Source organism: Mytilus californianus, unplaced genomic scaffold (genome assembly GCF_021869535.1).
Source record: "Mytilus californianus isolate M0D057914Y unplaced genomic scaffold, xbMytCali1.0.p SCAF_3, whole genome shotgun sequence".
NCBI lineage: Eukaryota > Metazoa > Mollusca > Bivalvia > Mytilida > Mytilidae > Mytilus > Mytilus californianus.
In genome coordinates this window covers 49,140,898-49,147,123 of record NW_026262679.1, presented here as the reverse complement: position 1 = coordinate 49,147,123, position 6,226 = coordinate 49,140,898, and the positions used below count along the sequence as shown (strand labels likewise).

Here is a 6,226-nt window from a genome sequence, read left to right as displayed (position 1 = left end):
TATTCAAATAGTTTATGCTGCTGCACAATTATGCTGATTGTAATCCCTAAGTGTCACATTTTGCAACAATGGTCTCAGGTGACACAAAAACTATTTCAATAAATTCAATCACATTTCATGTGCCTCTACCAAGTATAAACCCTGTTGTATACTTGTAGTACATGTTGCATGGCCTATAGTTTTTATTTTTTTATTTTCAGAATTGTGTATTTAATGCATATGACAGATCTATATAAAATAGATGTGGTACATTTTTGTACATGCAGTGATGTGATGTACATGTACATGAATGATTATCACAGACACAATGAACAAGATATTTCTGCTTAATTTATTCACTACTTTTATAGACACATTAAAGAGTAGAGCTTGACATATTGCATAGACAATTGCCTTTCCTTCTATTGAAGCCTTATATATACATGTAGGTTTCATTATAGATGTCATTTAGTTATTTTTTGCTATTTTAGTTGCTGTCGGTCTATAACAAAGCAGGGTTATTATTCACATCACATAAACATATTCTTGTCCTGAATATGCATATTAATTTGCCACTGGACTGTAAGCAGCTATCCATCATCATTAACATATATATAAACGTTTCATGTATAGTATCTCTTCTTGTTCATATGTAAACTTTGACCTACTGCTTTATATACATTGTGTAGAATCTGAGAAATGGAATTAACCACAATATATATTAATTTGCATAAAAAAATAACCTTAATCACTGATGGGTAAAATGAGGTTGGGGTCACATGAACACCGTCTTTTGTTTGATTTTATTTTTACCTAATGTATATACCTTAATTTTTTATTTAGATATCTGTAGACTTATAAGTTGAAACAAGAGTGCACACGCTGAAATGTCTCGCCTACTATACTGACCATTGATTTTATGTTGATAGTCCTACTTATAAAGTTTTACTACAAGTATCACATTAACATTTATGATCCAAGAAAACGAGGTCAAGGTCAGATAAACCAAGGCGGAAATACATGTACACCTTTAATACAATCATTCCATACACAGAATATAGATGACCTATTGCTTGTAGTATAAAACAAACAGACCAAACCATGGAAATTCCATATGGACCAATGAACCATGAAAATGAAGTCAAGGTCAGATGATACCTACCAGACATACATACATGCATACACCTTACAATCATTCCTTACACCAAATATAGTTGACATATTGCTTAAAGTTTAAGAGAAAGACCAAAACACAAAAGCTTAACATTGAGCAATGAACCGTGAAAATTAGGTCAAGGTCAAATAATACATGTACCTGCCAGACTGATTGCCAGACTGATATGTACATTGTAAAATATTTCCATACACCAAATATAGTTGACCTACTGCATACAGTATTAGAAAAACAGACCAAAACACAAAAACTAAACTAGTACCACTGAACCATGAAAATGAGGTCAAGGTCAGATGACACCTGCCAGCTGGACATGTACACCTTACAATCATTACATACATGTACGCCAAATATAGTAGACCTATTGCTTATAGTATCTGAGATATGGACTTGACCATGAAAACTTAACCTTATTCACTGATCCATGAAACGAGGTCGAGGTCAAATGAAAACTGTCTGACAGGCATTAGGACCTTGCAAGGTACGCACATACCAAATATAGTTATCCAATTACTCATAAGAGAGAAATTAACATTACAAAAATTCTGAACTTTTTTTTCAAGTAGTCACTGAACCATGAAAATGAGGTCAATGACAATAGACATATGACAGACGGAAACTTCATATCATAAGGCTTCTATATACAAAGTATGAAGCATCCAGATCTTCTACCTTCTGCAATATTAAGCTTTTAAGAAGTGAGTTAACGCCGCCGCACCACTATCCCTAATTACACAAAATTTAGATTATTTTTTAACTTTTGTGATAAAATGGCGATATACATGTATGTGCTCAGTTGATACAACATTTTACAATTTTCATGCATCTTGGGACTCGTAAGTTTTGAAAATGATGAGTCCAGACTGATTATGATGAGTCCAGGACTCGCCTTAATGAGAACCCGGGGCTCGACAAAAAATTGAGAGACAAGTTGAACCCCGTCTGACAACACATGTAAACCTTTGATCCCATACATGTATACCAAATATCGTATTACTTATAATATGCCACAAATTCACTTGATAAAATCACTACACATGTAGTTTTTTAAGGAGCACTGAGCAATGAAAATGGAATAAGGACAATGGACATATGTCTTGACAGAAACTTCTAAACATAAGGATTCCTTATACATTATCATGATTATGATTTTAAGTATGACAAATCCATGATTTCTACCCTCTGAAATATAAAACTTCATATAAATAGTAAATGTTGTTGTCCGATTAGCATTTCATGTCTTGCATGTCTTGTATTCTGAAACTTTTGTCACAGACAGGACATAACTGGAGACCTTGGAGGAATTAAGCCTACTTATACATGTTATAAGCCTCATGGTGATAGTCAGTAATTTATCTGGAGGAAAATGAACAAGGAAGATACAAAAAGTGAAGGTAGTCTTCAGTTCCAGAACAGACATAGTTGTCAGAATTTTTTTTTTTAATTATCTGGTTTATCCGTTCAAATAAAGACAGAAGAAATCTATCTATTACTAAAATATAACTGTTCTGAACTGCATTTTATTTAATAGACGTATAGCACTGTCAACATGTACAATGTACCTGACAACCACCAAGCAACAATCTTTTAGTTCACAAGTACAACAGCTTGATCCATATGTGATCCAAAATGTGCAGAATGCTATTATGGTGGGAGGTTCAAATTCACTTTATACTTTTCTACTTTGAATATTATACCCTATATCACCTTCATTGCTGGTGATCATCATGTCATGTACATGTAGAACTTATTTTTAAACTTCTATAAATGGAAACCAGATTGGTCAAATATGTCTTCATAACGAGTTGAAAATATGGAATGTCTTGGACTAGGTACTGTGGCTTCCAAAGATTTAAAGATTGTCTGATGGTCTTAAATCTGTATTGTATATGACTGTTACATGTATAAATGAAAAAGGCTTTTATATCTTTGCTTTTGTACAGACATCATTGACATTTATATTAGCAAACAATTTGCATTTCCTGGCATATCTATTTGTTTGGCGGCTGAACATTTCCAAATGCATGTTTCATGTTTTTCACATCCTTTTTAGTTTTCTGATGAAAATGCTGTTGCTTCCAGTTGATACAGATTCTATAGCTGAGCCTGTGTCTGGCCATTTCTTTAATGTCTAGCATGTGTGTGAATTATTCACAGTGACTCTCAATTTCATTTCCCCAAACTTTCTGTGTCTGATTCCTTTCAATGAAGCTATATAGACCAGGGAAGAATGTCTGCTCCTGAAACATGTGAAATATCAATTTAAATATATTTATGGAATACTCTGATTTCAAAACAATGCTGACTCCATTATAAAGCTTATTTAAGATTATTTAACATCCGTTTCAGAGGAACTCATTTAATTTTTTTCATTAATAATTATTACTAGCTTTTCCAGACTAAAAGATGAAGAAAAAATGTACATGCATGTTTGTTTAGGTTTTCCCTACCTACATGTACATACCCTGTTACTTATTTAATACTAGTGTTTATTCAAACAAATTTTAATTGATATGTTCCTCTGGTTAATGACAGAATGTTTTATTAAATAAATGTTACTTACAGATATACATGTAGGTTATCTAAAAGTAAATTTATAAATTGACACTGTGAATCCATTTTTAGGATCCACATCTTCTTATCTTTGAACATTTTTTGGGGAAATAAAAACACTGGCCCTTGAGTAATCCTTTTTGGGATTAGTCCTTGAGGTGTGGATTCCCTAATCAAATTTGTATGTACATGTATTTATTATCAGAATCTGTACACAAATCTTTAAACTTGTATTTCATTTCATTTCACATTTTTTACTTTTTGTTTAGCATCATCATTTCCAGACATTAATCTTATAAGATACCTATTGATTTTGTTTGATGGTTGGTTGTTTTCTGAACAATTTAACATACATGTATGTACTATGATAGAGATAGCCTCGTCTGTCTTGTTCTATATATTGATCAAGTATATGTATTAGACATGTTGAATTTAAAGATAGAGTATTCTATCAGTCAAGAGCATAATTACTTAATCAAGTCTTCAAAATTATTTATACTAGTAATGTTACAAATGAAAACAAAGCAGTGGCAGACCCAGAAATTTTCTTCATAATGGGGGCCTGTACAGCCATGCTTCAGTGATTCCCTATATAAACAACCAATTTTTTCCAAAAAAGGGGGCCTGAGCCCCCTGAGCCCCCACTCTAAATCCGCCTCTGCAAAGTTACTCAATCATGTAGTTAAAGCTAAATATTTGAGTATAAAAGACTACAATAAATGGGGAATGTGTCCATAGGACACAGATGATGCCCACTCTTGCAGATCATATAAAGTTATAAAACGACATAACTGAAGAACGGTAAAAGTGATGCTACCCAAATTTGTGCTTGATCTGAGTTTTTTTGGTAATAAGTATTGTGTATAAGTTTCATAACATTTGGTTGAGGCAAACTAAAGTTAGAGAATGGAAACGAAAAATTCAGCAATTATACCATTTGTTCTGGAACGGTTAAAGTAACACTTTTTGCCTCTTTCAACTGATTTTTATAGTTCGTTCTTATATTGTACTGTTACACCACTGTCCCAGGTTAGGGGGAGGGATGGGATCCCGCTAACATGTTTAACCCTGCCACATCGTGTATGTATGTGCCTGTCCCAAGTCAGGTGCCTGTAATTCAGTGGTTGTCGTTTGTTTATGTGTTACATACTTGTTATTCGTTCGTTTTTTTTGTACATAAATTAGGCCGTTAGTTTTTCTCGTTTGATTGTTTTACATTGTCATTTCGGGGCCTTTTATAGCTGACTGTGCGATATGGGCTTTGCTCATTGTTGAAGGCTGTACGGTGACCTATAGTTGTTAATTTCTGTGTCATTTGGTCTCTTGTGGAGAGTTGTCTCATTGGCAATAATACCACATCTTCTTTTTTATATGTACATAAACAGGATGAAGTTATTTTTCTCACAAAGCATTAAACTAATATTTAATGAACACTGAAACACTAATTGCCATTCTGACCCACTGTAGCCAAGTCCAAGAATAGTGAACAATTAATTTCTTTCTTGGCAGAAAATTTCCCCTAACAATTATCTGGAGCACCTCATGATATCAACATGTATCAGTGTGTGACAGAAGTAAAAAAAGTATGCTGATATTAAAACTTCTTCTGCATGTGCTGGCATAAGTATACATGTATATCTTTGCAAGTACACAGTAGAATATCATTAATAAGATGACATTATGATTTATATACTATTACCAATGAATTTAGATTTATCTGATCCCATATCTTCATTGACTTTGTAAATTAATAATTATAATTTTTTGGTAGGAGAATTAGGAGAATGAAGACTTGCAATGTGTTTTCTGGGATATTGTCATGTTTTTTTAAAGTACACTGTGAATCCTCCACAAAGATTTTTTTTAATAAACACTCTAGAAGTTGCCCAATGATAGAAAAATGTCAACCTTTAATACTCTATTTTCGAGAATTTACCTTTGAATGCAGACTTGATAATTATCGGGTAGCAGATATCTGGTATGTAAACTCTTTCCATAGCCCGTTTGAAGCATGTTGGAAGCCTGACCATGCAATCTTTGATTTCCAAAATTTGTCTCTTCTCAAATTTCAATTCTTTCACTTTGTACTAAGGCAAAATTTCAGTTAATGCATTTTCTAGGTTGTTTTTCCATTTCTACGTCGCCATCTTCAACATGTTCCTAGGTCGCGTTTATAAAGAGCATTCTGATTGGTCGATATAAATACTTTCTGGGGTCAAATATTACGTTATATAAGGTCACAAAAGTGAAACCTTGTAGGGTACTTGTTAGATCTTCGTATGTAGTATAACGTAGTATAACGAAATCCGAGATCTATATTTTAATTAGATTGTTTTAATTTCAAAACTTATAGGCTATTTATATAGTAACGGTTATAGTGTCAATTTTATTATGCATGCTTTGCTCAATGTGTATTATATCTTTTAAAAAGATATATTTTTTTAAGAGACTTCTTTTAAAAGTAAAGAGTATCAATTTTAATATGCATGCTTTGCTTGTATGTATAAAACGTTTTAAAGA

The 6,226-nt window shown here is 32.7% G+C and overlaps 1 long non-coding RNA gene across 1 annotated transcript; it reads right to left on the bottom strand.

Moving 5' to 3' along the window:
- Positions 1-2,653: 2,653 nt before the first annotated feature.
- On the bottom strand, positions 2,654-6,030 carry LOC127734774 (uncharacterized). The gene is made up of 2 exons (XR_007997750.1): positions 5,643-6,030; positions 2,654-3,393 (listed from the first exon to the last, which is right to left on the bottom strand). It is a non-coding gene; the product is annotated as an uncharacterized LOC127734774 (long non-coding RNA).
- Between the last annotated feature and the right edge of the window lie 196 nt (positions 6,031-6,226).